This window comes from Asparagus officinalis, chromosome 3 (assembly GCF_001876935.1).
Source record: "Asparagus officinalis chromosome 3, Aspof.V1, whole genome shotgun sequence".
Classification (NCBI taxonomy): domain Eukaryota; kingdom Viridiplantae; phylum Streptophyta; class Magnoliopsida; order Asparagales; family Asparagaceae; genus Asparagus; species Asparagus officinalis.
The window spans coordinates 103,589,205-103,605,974 of NC_033796.1; the positions used below are offsets into that span (position 1 = coordinate 103,589,205).

General features: G+C 41.4%; 1 pseudogene; it reads right to left on the bottom strand.

Moving 5' to 3' along the window:
* The window catches only part of LOC109835517, a 154,680-nt pseudogene that overhangs the window by 49,634 nt on the left and 88,276 nt on the right, over nucleotides 1-16,770 (bottom strand).

The following is a 16,770-nucleotide window of genomic DNA, read 5'->3' on the forward strand; positions in this document are numbered from 1 at the left end:
GTTACGCGTTGTCCGACGTTAACCTTAGGGTTTTGAATGTCGTACGTTGACTTTATGATCGCAATGCGTTGAACAGCTTTGACCTAAGGTTACGCGTTGTCCGGCGTTAACCTTAGGGTTTTGAATGTCGTACATTGACTTTATGATCGCAACGCATTGACTGGCGTTGACCTAGGGTTACGCGTTGACCGGTGTTGACCCTAGGGTTTTGAATGTCGTTGGATGCTCAAGTCACGAGACCAACTAATGAAGCTGATGCATCAATGACTTTCGTATTTATAGGATTTTTGGCAAACCCTCAGCCATCAACGGATTTGATTAGCCTTTACCGACTACCGTTTGAGTCGGGCTAGCATGCGGATTGTCTAAATCCGTTCCGCATGTAACGTTGTGCTAAGAGAGTTAACGCTCTTAGTGCTACGATATTGAATACGTAGACTTCGTCTTTCTCACGAGAATAGACTACCCGGCGACACGTGTTAGGCATTGACTTTAGGATTTTTGGCTAACCCCCAGCCTTCAACGGATTTGATTAGCCTTTACCGACTACCGTTTGAGTCGGGCTAGCATGCGGATTGTCTAAATCCGTTCCGCATGTAACGTTATGCTAAGAGAGTGAATTCTCTGAGACTTTGTGCTATGATGTTGAATACATAGGGTTAACCATTTCTTATAGGGAAAAGGTACCCAGCGCCGCGTATTAGACGACGACTTATCCCTTCTTAGGCTTCGGGATAAAATTCCCCAGGCTTAGACCCTGGTGTCTTTTTCAGTCGGCGAAAGACTAAACCGGTGACGCGTGTTAGGCGACGACATATCCTTTCTTAGGATTCAGGATGAAATTCCCCATGCGTGTAAGGCATGGATTCTGGTGTTATTAATAACAACCTGTCACAATGTTGAATATGTGAACGTGTGTTCTTTTCAACGGTTAAGAACTAACCAGTAGCGCGGGTTAAGCGCAGACTTATCATTGCTTAGGTTTCAGGATAAAATACCCCAGAATCGAACTCTGGTATATTTTTCTACGAAAAAAGACTAAACCGGCAGCGCGTGTTAGGCGCAGACTTATCCCTGCTTAGGATTCGGGATAAACTTCCTAGACTGGAATTCTAGTGTCTTTTTCAATCGGTAAAAGACTAAACTGGCAACACGTATTAGGCGTTGACTTATCCCTACTTAGGATTCGGGATAAAATTCCCTGTACCTGTGAGGCACAGATTTTGAGAGTTGAAAAAGGTGATGTCTTCTCTTGGGGCAAAGACGAACCCGAAATGGGAGAGGAAGAATTTTATATTCTATCTCCCGACACTGAAGAAGAGTTTTATATTCTATCTTCAGCTGGAAAGGAGACTAGAGGTGGGATCTCCACCCCCAGAATCCGGAACGATGAAACTAGGAGTGGTACCTCCACTCCGAGAATCGAAAACTTCGGATGATCCTAACTGTCAGAATGTTTGATTACCGAACTAAAGGTGAATTTCTCGTTTATCGAGAGTGAATTATGGTTTTGACCCTAACTGTAGGAAGGTTTGGCCAAATGGGAGTTTGAGGTGACCCTAACTATAGGAAGGTTTGATCACTTGATTTGAAAGTAGACCTCTCGTTCATTGGAGGAATCAAGAGGGGATTTTGACTGTGGTCCTAACTATAGGAAGGTTTGACCAATTGGGAGGTTTAAGACGATCCTAACTGTAGGAAGGTTTGATCGCTCGGTTTGTCATCATCTTGCTGTGGTGACCGGATTATCCCTAAGAATACACTATATGGATTTCTTTTGGGAACTTCCCGTTACATGAATCATCCACCCCCAGCTTCCTTTGCAAAACTGGGTATGGTATTGTACTCGGTTGGGTGTCCGGGTTATCCTTAAGAATATCAAGCATGGTATTCTCCAGGAACTTCCCGTGAAAGAAAGGAAACAGTTTAGACTCATATACCTGTTGGAGTATCGTAGGGAGCAGTTTAACCTCTTGCACCTGTTGGAGGATTGAGAAACAGTTTATACTCGTATTCTCTTTGGAGTCTCGACTTAATTGAGCGATATAACGCCGGCTTCAACCAAGGTCTGAATGCTATTCTTGAGAGCAAAGCAATTATTGGTGGGATGAACGACCCTCCTGTAGTATGCACAGTACTTTGGGTCCGTAGTGTTGTCAGCTTCCTCCTGATTCGTGATAGGTGGTAGCTTGATCTTGTTGCTTCCAAGGAGGGATTCGAAGATGGCTGGAACGTCTTCGTCCTTGAAGGAATACTCTCTTTGGAGTCTCGGACCCGAAGTCTTTTGCTGCCTTCGGGATTGCTGTTGTGACATTCGATTAGCACCAACAGCAGCTGCAGGTGCCTTGCCCTTACCACGAGAGGCGAAGTTTGAGTCCAGAGGATTAGCCGTCGGTAGGTTCCTCTCGGCCTTCTTCCTTCGGAGGAAACGTTCAGCTTGCTCTCCTCGGACTTTCAGATCCTGCCACGTTTTGGACGGACTGAACTTCGCCGGATAGGGGATCGATTCCCACTCTCTTGGGTATGGACAGGGAATGCCTGTTTTCTTCGTCTCTTGAGCAGAGATCAATGTGTTGATTTTGCTCTCGAGGTTTTTAATCTTCAAGCTTTCACCTGTGTCTTCGTTAGCATTCTCGTTACCACCCCCTGCATTGACGAGAGGATTACGAGCTTCATTCGTATCCTCATCTTCCTGACGAACTTGATTGCGACGACTTGGTTCGCCTTGCTGGTTTGTCAGTGCCTGAATTTGTTGCTCATGCATTTCCCTCATACTTTGCATGACCCTCTGCATTTCGAACCTGAAGCTCTCCTGTTGTTTAGCCATGGCTTCTTCGAGCATCTTGGCCACTTGATCCGCGCTTATCATGAATGACTCGCGGGGTTGTCCTTCACTGGACACCGTATTGTCTGATGCGGCAGCAGAGCAGGAATCCGATTCTTCATCTTCTGAAGGTAATCTTGTCCGAACCCTACCATAAGTTCCTCGTGCGATGGCTCCAGACTGCAGACGGGTTAGACATCGGGATGCCTTCAGAATCGACTTGAAATTATCTCGTGCCGATATCCTTTTGCTGGTCATATTGGTGGTGACTCTCGGAAATTCTCCGTCTTCAACCACTGCTCTTCTTTGCCAGAAACGCCTATGCTTTGGTTTTGGCGTTTCGGTACTAAGCCTTTCGAACACTGAAATTCTCTCGGGGACTACCTTGATGCAGTTGCACTCAGACAGTACCACCCGAATGAGCTTTGAACAAGGGCACTGAGTTTCTAGCCTTCGAGAACTTCTCTTTCTGGCTTTGCTCGTACCCCCAGCACGATAGTACAGCTCGTCCGTTTGAAACTCAGGTATAACGTAATCATCATCAGACGATAACATTTCCTTCTGAGAGCGAATTACCTTCTTCGGACTTTCGAGAGTCACGCGCCTCGAAACGCGCCTTTGTGGGCGTGAATTCTCAACGGGCTCCTGGACTTCAATGCGCAAAGTAGTGCGCTTGGGTGCCATGATTTCTTTATCTTGTTGAGGGTTGCGGCGACCCCCAGCATGTTGCGTCGTTTGGGGATTCTTTATCGGGCCCAAGCAGCTCTTGGACTGGAGCCTTGCCTCTCTCGTCGGGAATTAGACCGAGGCGCTCCAAGACTGACTTTCTCCTTCGGGAGGATTCTGCATGATCTCCCGGAGTAGCTATGGGAATTCTCGGCGACTTAGCTTGGTTCGCCGGAGGTTGAACTTTGGTTGGAGGCTGCAAAGGTTGCTCCTTAGCCTGAATTGCCGCTTCAGACTTTGGCCTCCAGACTTGGCGGGTTGATGGCGGCTTCTTGACCACCTCTTTCTGCAACTTCCTACGGGCTTCTTCAGCTTGAGCCCGTGCCTGCGCTGATAGTGCGCTCCTCCAGCGTCGATCGGTTCCGTTTGACACGGACCCATTCCATTGTTGGCGGCTTGGAGGAACCACCATTCATTGATTGTTGAGGCTGCTTGCCTCTTTTGTTCTTCAGATCCGCGTTGTAGCGGATCCCGTCAACGGACTCCATGGCCTTTGCGAACTGTTTCGCAAGGCGTTGACGTTGCCTTTGGTGGGCTCTCTTCGAGAGAGTCACCACGCCCCCTGCGGCAGAAGGGTTGGCCAGAGCAGATCCGACCTGGTTGGGAATTGAAGGAATCTCGCCCGATGCGGCTTTGGCATCCAGCAGGGCGAGATCTTCGTTGGTGTTTTCAACGTCTTCATACCAACAAGTTTTTCTCCTGGAGGAGAACTTGGACTTTTTGGACTTGCGGGGGGAGGTTGATCCGGACGAGGACGACAAGTATTCCTCGAACTTCTGCTGGTCGAACTTGTATTCGACCTCCTCCACGACCGGGATTGAGATCCGCGGCTGCGACGCATCGATCTCGTCGGCGAGATCGTCGGCTCCCACTGTGGTCGCCAGATTGTTCGCAGGGAAAATCGTTGCTTTCTTCATTGATTCCATTGGCACTCCTAATAAAGCAACTTTTTTGAGTACAAAGATCCGGTCTTTTTATAAGATCGGCGGTTACAATGAAATCAAAGAAAAATAAAAGAAAGATTACAACTTTTTATCCTTTTGTTTGTCCGAACAACTCACCTGAGTTTTCCTCCTTTCTCACCCTATTTTGTGTGGCTCGCTTTGTGGGTTCTTCGGCGCTGCGCGCGGGATTTTATCCGTGACCACCGCGAGATCTAGATCCGGTCGGATCTACGCAGGTACGACGGGTATTATTCGCACGAAGGAAATAATAGCCGGGGGGGATTGGTTTCCCACAAGGAAACAATCGCCCAATTCTCAGGATTCAAGAGGCAAGCTTTGATCCGGATGTGCCTGCGTAGATCTGAGATCCGGTCCTCTCGAACTCTTGCTTATTTGGCGTTGACGATCGCGCTAGGCACCAGATCTGGATGAGCAAGTCTCGAAGTCCTAAAGTTTGAATCTTTTTAGATCTGAGTCTTGCAATCCAGCAGGGCTTCGCCTCCAAAAAAATCCAACCTTTTCAAATGAACAAAGGGGGGCCTATTTATAGGCTCTCTGAACTGTGCCCGCGCACAGATCTGGGTCGGCCCCTATGGGTGGCGCACTGGGCGGCGAGCCACCATAGGTGGCTCGGCCCCCGAGCCACCTATGGGTGGCTCGGCTTTTGGCCAGCCTCCCTTAGGGCGCTTCTGTTTTGTCGTTTTTTCCGTTGTTTCCGTTTTTTTCGGTTGACTTAAGACTCGATTTGTTGATCCTGATTGGCAGTAGATCCGATTCCTGATTTGGCAGTAAATCCGCTTCTGAGTTCGAGTCCGAAATTGATCTTGATTCGATCGTGATTCGTCCGAGTCTGCCCTTGGTTGGATGACTCGTTGACTCTTCGAACCCTTGGCTTGATTCCACACGCGAATGGATGTATTCCGTTGCTTGCCCTCGATTCGTCAACCTCGTCGCCTCGTTGGTTCGTCGGTTTGTGCCGAGCTGTGCTAAGGGACCTATAAGCAATTTTATATGCCTACAGGGTTAATTACCAAATCTCACGTTATTCGACTAGATAAACTAATGAGTATATCAGAAGAGATGAAAATTAAAAGAAATAAAATAATAACTAATCTGGTGGAATTCAATATAATGAAGAGCCAGGATTGGGTTATCACCACAACTTCGATGATCAATGATAAATTATTTCAGTTCTCGGTGTTGGTTTAAACTAAAAAGGGTGAATTAGCCTAAATTAATCTAAAGCCTCTTTCAAGGTCTAAAGATCGTGCCTAATTAATCTCAATTAACCTATTTTCGTGGAATTAAGATTAAGTTAAACCCATTAAGCTTTATGCTAACCCAAATCAAATCCCCAAGGAATCTAGTCTACTTTCGTGGTTCGAGCTCCCTGCTTAATTTTTAGGGATCCGGTATTAATTTTCACCTTTCAGTCCTTCAATTAATTACCTATGATTGCTAATCCGGTGATCAAGCGAATCAACAAGATTAAGACACAAGAAATTAAGTTTTAAAGATCTAAACTTTCACCAAGAATATATATTAATTCATCATCAATCACCAAAAAGTTGGGTTCTTTTCCAACCCTAGACAAGAAATCTACTCACACATGATTGGAATAAGAGAATACATCACATAATTATGCAAATCAATCATAAGAAGAAATAAATCAAAGAGAGAAAAGAATTAACCCGTCTTTCAATTGAAATCTCTAAAATCAAAACTTGCAATCCAATCTTGTATAAGAGATTAATGTCTTTCTTCAATACTTGAACTCCAAAATAATTGCTAATTGATGGCTAAGAGAACCTAACAAAAGAGATCCCAACTCTAAGTCAAAACATCTATTTATATGTCCCCAAAAATCTGGAAAATAACTAATTCCCGTGCCACAGGTGTGGTCTGCACCACCATCTATTTATATGTCCCCAAAAATCTGGAAAATAACTAATTCCCGTGCCACAGGTGTGGTCTGCACCACACCAGGGTGTGGTAGGGGCTGTTTTGCTGATTTTGTGCTTCTTTGTATAGGTTTTGGTATTTTGGCTGTAACTTCTTCTTCTAACCTCGAAATGAGGTGATTCAAATTGCATTGGAAAGCTGTTGAAGAGATCCACAACTTTCATCTTTTTGAGTTTTTCTTGATTTGAACTGCATCATGGTTGAATTTCCAATTCTTCATACTCGTACATCCATTTTCTTCACGAACCATGCCTTCGAAATCTTGTTGTTGCTTCAAAATCTTGTATAACTTCAAACGATCATCAAATCTTTTTACTGAGCTGACTATCCCTCTAGTTTCTTTGTAGCAGACAAACCTAGAATTTAATTTTTTTTTTTTTTTTTTGCTCTTTTACCCTCAATGAAAGAGGATAATTATTATCTAACAAATAGACCTAAGGGTAAAAGGGTCAAATGAGTTTGTTCAGGGTTTACCTGCAACAATAAAATTAGAAGCATAGTAAGCTTATAGCTTAAAAACATCTCATAACTATCTCATTTACAACTTTGAATCCACCTCTTTGACCTTGCAACAGTTGTAAAAGATTAAGCGGTTGCAACATGTTAGTTTTGGGGGTGGATTCAAACCTCCGACGGCGGAGGAGCTCCGACGAGCTCCGACGAAGCTCGAAGCCCAGGCGAGGTTGTCGACGACCAGACGCAGGCGACAGAACGAAGCTCGAAGCCCGAGCTCTGCGTTTCGAACCCCCTCGAACTCTGCGTTCGCCTCTTCCCCCTAGCTCTGCGTTCGCCTCCTAGCTCTGCGTTTGTTTTGGCGAACCCGACCTTTGCGTCAGGGTTTGTTCGCTGGCGACAGGCTGTCGCCAACTCGTCATCTCTGCCTATATAAACCCCCTTCTGTGCCCTAGGGTTCGCGTGAGTCTCTCCTCCGACTTTCCCTCTGGCGGCGGAACCCTCAGAAACGCAGCAGCGTTCATTTCCTCTTCGTTGAAATCGCAGCTGCGATTTGGGCCTTTTTATCTCCAGCTCTCAATTGATGAGTATTGAGGGGAGATTAAGAAAAGAGATTTAGGAGAGAGAGAGAATTAAAGAGGGGGTTTTAATTGTGGGGTATTTATTTTCAAGTGAGAATTGAAAGGGTTCATACTCTTTGATTATTAACACTGTAGCTACAGTGTTTATTTGAGAAATCTCAGTTTTGAGATCTGCTCCTAAATTGTAATTTCTTGTTTGATTAATAAGAAATTATCTGTGTGGCTCCCGAGGACGTAGGCAGTTGCCGAACCTCGTAAATCTTGGTGTACTTTTTTTCTATTCTGCGTTTCCGTTGCATTAGGGATTTAGGCGTTAAATTCCCAACAGATCATACTACTTTGAAGGATATCATATCCACAGAAAAGATATGAGGTGAACATTCTCTCTCTCTCTCTTTTCAAAAGCCAACGTTCAGCTATTTCTTATGTTGAGAATCGACGTCGCTGTTTGGCTCTGAAACCTGATGAAATCAGTCCTGTTCTTCCTTCACAGTGCACCACCAAGAACTCAAAGGGAAGCTCACTGATATTCTCTTTTAATCACTCACAAAGAGGAAGGGGATCGCATAAAAGGGGAAGAGGATCACTCAGATTATGTTGAGAATCGACGTCGCTGTTTGGCTCTGAAACCTGATGAAATCAGTCCTGTTCTTCCTTCACAGTGCACCACCAAGAACTCAAAGGGAAGCTCACTGATATTCTCTTTTAATCACTCACAAAGAGGAAGGGGATCGCATAAAAGGGGAAGAGGATCACTCAGATCTCCAGAGCACAGAGCTCTAGTTCTACTCCACTCCGTAGTCCCCACTTCTTCTCTCAGTCTCTCTCAATTGCTATATAGTGGAGGGGACCGACAATGAAGGGATGGCCTAGGGAAGAAAATAGAGGTGGGAGCCGACCTACAACAAATGGAGATGAGACTCAACTGTTGACAGCAGACTTTTGATTACAAAGAGATGTGAAAGGGAATGAAAAGGGAACAACCGGACCTCTAGGTAATGAGCCAGTTTTACTTTTTGGGCCAACAAATAGCAACAATCTCCACCTTTGGCCCAAGGTAGTGCACATAGAAAAAAACACGGAACTGCAGGACTCATCATCGCCAAATTATTACCTGTATAATCACAAAGAAGATACAAGCAATGGAAGAGAATACACTAAGTAAACTCAGATCACAAAGATCGGGGTAAAATCACCAAGCATACCAAGTCCACAAAGGACCGAACTCTACCAAACGGTCATCGAGTTCAAAGGGAAAAAAATCACAAAGCTACTAACAAGCACAAAGCAAGTTAATAGGCCACAAAGGCAACACACAAAGCAAAAGGAGAAAATTACTCAAGCACAAAGCAAAAAGCACAAAGCAGATTAATAGGCCATAAAGGCAACACACAAAGCAAAGGGAGAAAAATACCCAAGCACAAAGCAAAAAAGCACAAAGCAGATTAACAGGCCACAAAGGCAACACACAAAGCAAAGGGAGAAAATTACCCAAGCACAAAGCAAAAAAAAAGCACAAAGCAGATTAATAGGCCACAAAGGCAACACACAAAGCATGCCGAGTCCACAAAGGACCGAACTCTACCAAACGGTCATCGAGTTCAAAGGGGAAAAAATCACAAAGCTACTAACAAGCACAAAGCAAGTTAATAGGCCACAAAGGCAACACACAAAGCAAAAGGAGAAAATTACTCAAGCACAAAGCAAAAAGCACAAAGCAGATTAATAGGCCATAAAGGCAACACACAAAGCAAAGGGAGAAAAATACCCAAGCACAAAGCAAAAAAGCACAAAGCAGATTAACAGGCCACAAAGGCAACACACAAAGCAAAGGGAGAAAATTACCCAAGCACAAAGCAAAAAAAAAAACAGAATCAAGCACAGGTTCAGCATGACAAACATACAAGTTATTTTGTTTTTCAGCAGAAAACATAACAAGAGACCCTTTTAGAATTTTCATAACCCCTTTACCCCATTTTCCCTCCAAACCATCATTTTCTAGAGATGCACAAGAAATCAAGTTATAACATAAATCAGGAACATGCCTAACATCCTTCAAAGTAAACACAGAACCAGAAGAAAACCTAAGGCATACATCACCAGTTCCTAAAACATTACATTTCTTTTCATTTGCCATTGACACAAAGCCATTCTCTATTTTCTTGTAGTTTGAAAACATATTTTTAAATGGAGTCATATGAAAAGTACAACCAGAATCTACCAACCAATCTGATTGACACAAAGAATCAGATAACACAGAGTTCAGATATGCATAATCACACAGATTATAAATCAAGCACAGGTTCAGCATGACAAATATACAAATTGTTTTGTTTTTCAGCAGTAAAAACAACAAGAGACCCTTTTTGAATTTTCATAACCCCTTTACCCCATTTTCCCTCCAAACCATCATTTTCTAGAGATGCACAAGAAATCAAGTTATAACGTAAATCAGGAACATGCCTAACATCCTTCAAAGTAAACACAGAACCAGAGGAAAACCTAAGGCATACATCACCAGTTCCTAAAACATTGCATTTCTTTTCATTTGCCATTGACACAAAGCCATTCTCTATTTTCTTGTAGTTTGAAAACAAGGTTTTAAAAGGAGTCATATGAAAAGTACAACCAGAGTCTACCAACCAATCTGATTTACACAAAGGATCAGATAACACAGAGTTCAAATATGCATAATCACACAGATTATTAATCATGAAAATCTCACCCATTTTGCCCTCACAGACAGCCATATTAGCATGTTCATTTTGCTGATTTTTCTTAGGCTTAGGACAATCTTTAATAAAGTGACCAGTTTCATGACAATTATAGCATTTTTTAGCTTTAAACCTGGACTTAGATCTACCCCTTCCATTTTTCAAATTTTTTCTTACTTTATTCCCCATTACTAGCATTCTTTTGGTAATTAGACCTATTCTGAGGCCTACCCCTCACATGCATAACCTCACCAGAATTTTTATTTCCCCCAGAATGTTTTAAATCTAATTCCTTACTCTTAAGACCATTGACCACAACATCAAGGGTAACCTCATCTCTACCATATTTAATAGCAGATTTCACATCACTGTATGAGTCAGGAATAGCATTTAGAAGGGCAATAGGAGTATAATCATCTATATGTTTATCACCAGTTAACTTAATATCTGAAATAAGTTTTGTGAAAACATCTAGGTTCTCCTCAATGTCCTTAGACATATCCAATCTAAATTTGAAAATTTTTTCAAGCAAAAACATTTTACTGGGCAAAGAGGTTTCAGTATAGAGTTCTTCAAGTTTATCCCAAAGAGTTTTAGCACAGTCCAAAATTCCAACTTTTCTAATCACAGAGTCAGATAAGTTCAAATAAATTGTGGAACAAGCATTTTCGTTCATTTCCGCCCGTTTATTTTCAGTGTCAGAGGTTAAATAAGTCTGACCAACAGCCCTAACGGACTTCTGTTGAATTAAGATGCATTTTATTTTTTGTTTCCAAATGCTAAAATCAGATTTTCCGTTGAACGGCGCCATACCATATTGAATCATACTATATTGATTAGCAGCGGACATTTTTCACACAGAAAAACAAACAGCAAAAAAATAGCACGATTTTGGTAATTATCCGGCTCGAAACGTGTGAAGCAACTAGCACGAACAAATGAGAAGAACGATGAACACAAAGTTCTTGTTTCAATCTCTTTGATCTTTCACACGAGCACACCCAAAAAAAAACAGTCTTTTAATTTCCCAAAAAAAAAAAAATAACAGACCCAAAGATTGAACTGTAATTATTCAACCGGATTGAAAGCAGAGGAACTGTAGAAATGGCGATGCAGACAAGATCAAGCTAAGAACTACAGAAACAGATTTCCGTCACCTCACCTGAGCGAAACCCTAGGGGAGGGTTTCGACCTTACCCTTGCGGCGGTCCGGCGGCGGCGACTGGTGGCGGCGACCAACGGCGGCGACCGGCGGTTTTGAACGACAACGAGTCACCGAAGGCTCTGATACCAATGTTGAGAATCGACGTCGCTGTTTGGCTCAGAAACCTGCTGAAATCAGTCATGTTCTTCCTTCACAGTGCACCACCAAGAACTCAAAGGGAAGCTCACTGATATTCTCTTTTAATCACTCACAAAGAGGAAGGGGATCGCATAAAAGGGGAAGAGGATCACTCAGATCTCCAGAGCACAGAGCTCTAGTTCTACTCCACTCCGTAGTCCCTCATTTTTCTCTCAGTCTCTCTCAATTGCTATATAGTGGAGGGGACCGACAATGAAGGGATGGCCTAGGGAAGAAAATAGAGGTGGGAGCCAACCTACAACAAATGAAGATGGGACTCAACTGTTGACAGCAGACTTTTGATTACAAGGAAAATGTGAAAGGGAATGAAAAGGGAACAACCGGACCTCTAGGTAATGGGCCAGTTTTACTTTTTGGGCCAACAAATAGCAACATCTTAATTCAACAAAGTTTTACCTGCAAATATTTTGTTCTGTGGAAAGGCACCAAGCAACGAAGATGCGGTGAAGTTAGGCCTTGCCGTTTTAAGTGCCTTTAAGGAGTTTCCGGCTCTTGACGTTTCAGCACTGACCAACTTTGTTCAGAAATCCTGAGTCTACTCTTGCAAGAGAAAAGTGGCTCTTGACGTTTCAGCACTGACCAACTTTGTTCAGAAATCCTGAGTCTACTCTTGCAAGAGAAAAGTGTTGATGGCCCTGAATGTGAATGGATATCTTGAATTATTATCATAGTTATTAGGGAAAAATGCTTCCAGCTCCCAAAAGCCAAGTGAACGTGTTTCCCACCCCCAAGACTTGGTCAATCACAAAGCAAAAGAAAATTACCCAAAATCAAAATTCAAGATTCTTTGACACGAGATAAATTTTTCAGCAGACAAACACTTAGTACCCATGTTAGCAGGATTAAATTCTGAGGGAATTTTCTCTAACTTGACAATACCCTTTTCAACTATATCCCGAATGTAATAAAATCTAACATCAATATGTTTAGTTCTATCATGAAAAACAGGATTTTTGCAAAGTTGAATAGCAGATTGACTATCAGAAAATACAACCACATTTTTATCAAGAAAACCAATTTCAGATATAAGGCCCCTAAGCCAAATAGCTTCTTTAAAAGCTTCAGTGGTAGCAACATACTCAGATTCAGTAGTAGATAAAGCAACAATGGGTTGTAATTGGGATTTCCAACTTATGCAAGAGCCACACAAAGTAAACACATAGGAAGTGGTAGATTTTCTATTATCCCTATCATTTGCATAATTGGAATCTACATAGCCAGCAAGTTTGACACCTTCAGAACACTTAGAAAAGGTTAATCCTACATCCACAGAGGATTTCAAATATCTTAAAAGCCACTTCAAGGCATTCCAATGAGGCATACCAGGGTTTGACATATATCTACTCAAGCAACTAACCGCATATGCAATGTCAGGCCTAGTACTAACCATGAGATACATGACAGATCCTATAGCATTCGAATATGGCACCTTTTTCATATCATTTATTTCAGTTTCAGTATTGGGAGATTGATCCTTACTTAACACAAAATGGGAAGCAAGAGGCACATTCACAAATTTGGCATTAGACATAGCAAATTTACTCAAAATTTTTTCAACATATGAACTTTGGTTTAAAACTAGAGTAGATTTGTTTTTGTCTCTAATAATATTCATGCCTAGGATTCTTTTAGCATCACCTAAGTCTTTCATGTCAAAATTTTCATAAAGACATTTTTGAACATGCTTAATAGGCTTCAAACAAGGACTAACAATCAACATGTCATCCACATAAATTACAAGAAATATAGGCACAGAGTCTATATTCTTATAATACAGGCAATGATCAGCAGAACTCCTTTTAAACTTTAAAGAATGCATGCATTTATCAAATCTAATATTCCATTGCCTAGGTGATTGTTTTAAACCATACAAAGCCTTTTTTAACAAACACACATGATCAGACAATTTAGGGTCCACAAAGCCCTCAGGTTGGTGCATATAAATATTTTTATCAAGATCACCATGCAAGAAAGCAGTAGTTACATCCATTTGTTTTAATTCCCAATTAAAATGAGCAACTAAAGCAAGCATAATTCTAACAGTAGTGAATTTGACAACAGGAGCAAAAATTTCAGCATAATCAATTCCCTCCTTTTGAGTAAATCCCTTAGCTACTAACCTAGCCTTAAACCTAACACTTTCAGATTCTTGTTTCACTTTAAACAGCCACTTACAGTTCACTCTTCATAGCACTAATCCATTCTTCAGAATATTTTGACCTTAATGCTTCTTTATAAGTCTTAGGTTCATTGCACTCAAGGGATTCAAACACATTAAAGGCAAACTCAGACATATTACAATCAATCAAATTGCAATCTCTATATCTTTCAGGTTTCCTAATGGTTCTTTTATTTCTATCCCTAGTGAGTTGATAATCATTCAAATCATGCATGTTATCTATTTCCTGCATATCATGCTCCACCTCATTTGGAATAATCTCATCTTGATTTTCAATAATTATATCATTCAATTTTTCTTCAGGAAATGATTTGGGTTGATTAATAATAGGCTTTTGCTCCACCTCATTTGGAGCATCATTTTCAGGAATAGGAACATGTAAAGGTAAACAAGGAAATTCATTTTCATTAAAGACAACGTCTCTGCTTATCACTACCTTAAACCCCGGTTCACTCTTATTCCAAAGCCTATAACCTTTTACCCCTTCAGGATATCCTAAGAAAACACATTTCTTAGATCTAGGTTCTAACTTATCAATCTTTTGATGCACATAGCCAGCACTCCCGAAAATTCTCAAATTATTTAAATCAAGAGGTTTGCCCGTGAACACAAATTCAGGGCATTTCCCTCCTAAGGGAACAGAAGGAGACCTATTAATCAAATAGGCCGCAGTACAAACAGCTTCTCCCCAGAACTTCTTGGAGAGCCCAGATGTGGCCAACATAGCCCTCACCCTCTCTAAGAGAGTTCTATTCATCCTTTCAGCAACCCCATTGCTTCTCCCCAGAACTTCTTGGAGAGCCCAGATGTGGCCAACATAGCCTTCACCCTCTCTAAGAGAGTTCTATTCATCCTTTCAGCAATCCCATTCTGCTGGGGTGTGTAGGGAACAGATTTATGCCGTTTAATACCCCAAGTAATACACAAATCATTCAATTGTTTGTTACAAAACTCAAGACCATTGTCTGTCCTAAGAGTTTTTATTTTCTTTCCCGTTTGGTTTTCAATCATAATTTTCCAGTTTTTAAATTTATCAAAAACTTCAGATTTTTGTTTCATGAGTAAAACCCAAACTTTCCTAGAATAATCATCAATTATGGAAAGAAAATATTGGTTCCCTCCATGCGTAGGCACACTAGAGGGACCCCACACATCAGCATGCAAATATTCAAGTACACTAGTGCACTTAGACTGATTAGGAAAAGAAGAAGTAGGAAAAGTAACCCTATGTTGTTTTCCTAGCACACAAGATTCACAGAAAGGGATGGGGGATATTTTATCACTACCAAAGTGACCTCCTTTATGCAAAATTTCTAATCCTTTATTACTCATGTGACCTAATCTATTATGCCATAAAACAGATTTATCACCTATCACAGAGTTAACAGAATCAAGCACAGGTTCAGCATGACAAATATACAAATTGTTTTGTTTTTCAGCAGTAAAAACAACAAGAGACCCTTTTTGAATTTTCATAACCCCTTTACCCCATTTTCCCTCCAAACCATCATTTTCTAGAGATGCACAAGAAATCAAGTTATAACGTAAATCAGGAACATGCCTAACATCCTTCAAAGTAAACACAGAACCAGAGGAAAACCTAAGGCATACATCACCAGTTCCTAAAACATTGCATTTCTTTTCATTTGCCATTGACACAAAGCCATTCTCTATTTTCTTGTAGTTTGAAAACAAGGTTTTAAAAGGAGTCATATGAAAAGTACAACCAGAGTCTACCAACCAATCTGATTTACACAAAGGATCAGATAACACAGAGTTCAAATATGCATAATCACACAGATTATTAATCATGAAAATCTCACCCATTTTGCCCTCACAGACAGCCATATTAGCATGTTCATTTTGCTGATTTTTCTTAGGCTTAGGACAATCTTTAATAAAGTGACCAGTTTCATGACAATTATAGCATTTTTTAGCTTTAAACCTGGACTTAGATCTACCCCTTCCATTTTCAAATTTTTTCTTACTTGATTCCCCATTACTAGCATTCTTTTGGTAATTAGACCTATTCTGAGGCCTACCCCTCACATGCATAACCTCACCAGAATTTTTATTTCCCCCAGAATGTTTTAAATCTAATTCCTTACTCTTAAGACCATTGACCACAACATCAAGGGTAACCTCATCTCTACCATATTTAATAGCAGATTTCACATCACTATATGAGTCAGGAATAGCATTTAGAAGGGCAATAGGAGTATAATCATCTATATGTTTATCACCAGTTAACTTAATATCTGAAATAAGTTTTGTGAAAACATCTAGGTTCTCCTCAATGTCCTTAGACATATCCAATCTAAATTTGAAAAAATTTTCAAGCAAAAACATTTTACTGGGCAAAGAGGTTTCAGTATAGAGTTCTTCAAGTTTATCCCAAAGAGTTTTAGCACAGTCCAAAATTCCAACTTTTCTAATCACAGAGTCAGATAAGTTCAAATAAATTGTGGAACAAGCATTTTCGTTCATTTCCGCCCGTTTATTTTCAGTGTCAGAGGTTAAATAAGTCTGACCAACAGCCCTAACGGACTTCTGTTGAATTAAGATGCATTTTATTTTTTGTTTCCAAATGCTAAAATCAGATTTTCCGTTGAACGGAGCCATACCATATTGAATCATACTATATTGATTAGCAGCAGACATTTTTCACACAGAAAAAAATAGATAATAGTATCACAGCAACTAGCACGAGCAAGGGAAAAACAAGAGAAACAAAAAAATAAATTTTCCAGCAGCTAGCACGAGCAGAAACACAAACAGGAAAATTTTTTCAGCAACTAGCATGAGCTGTTGAGTTGGGTTTTCAGCTGATATACCTGAGCGAAACCCTAGGAGAGGGTTTCGACCTTACCCACGCCCACGCGGTGGTCCGGCGGCGGTCCGGCGTCTGTCCGACGGTGTCCAGTGGCGGTCCGGCGGTGTCCAGCGGCGATCGGCGGCGGTTTTGAAGCACAGCGACACTAACCTCGCTCTGATACCACTGTTGAGGATCTAGTTGTCGTTTGT